Genomic DNA, 283 nt, shown 5'->3' with positions numbered 1-283 from the left:
ATAGATAGATAGATAGATAGATAGATTATAGACAAATGATTGATGGATGATAGATAGATATAGATGATAGATAAATGACTGAAGTGTGAGAAGCTGACTCAGGGCAGAAACTGGTCCTTTCTGTTCAGACTCATGCTAGTTCTCACAAACTTCTGTTCTCAAGAATTCTCCAGGTTCAGACTGACCCTCTGACTCTGTGAGAAGAACTGAGAGCAGCTTGCATGTTTTAGTGCCTTGGCAGGCAAGATTTTCTTTGGTTAAAAAGTCTTCCACCTCAGGGGTC

Source organism: Nannospalax galili, unplaced genomic scaffold (assembly GCF_000622305.1).
Source record: "Nannospalax galili isolate Female #2095 unplaced genomic scaffold, S.galili_v1.0 scaffold334, whole genome shotgun sequence".
In the NCBI taxonomy this organism is placed as follows: Eukaryota; Metazoa; Chordata; class Mammalia; order Rodentia; family Spalacidae; genus Nannospalax; species Nannospalax galili.
This window is presented reverse-complemented; position numbering follows the sequence as displayed.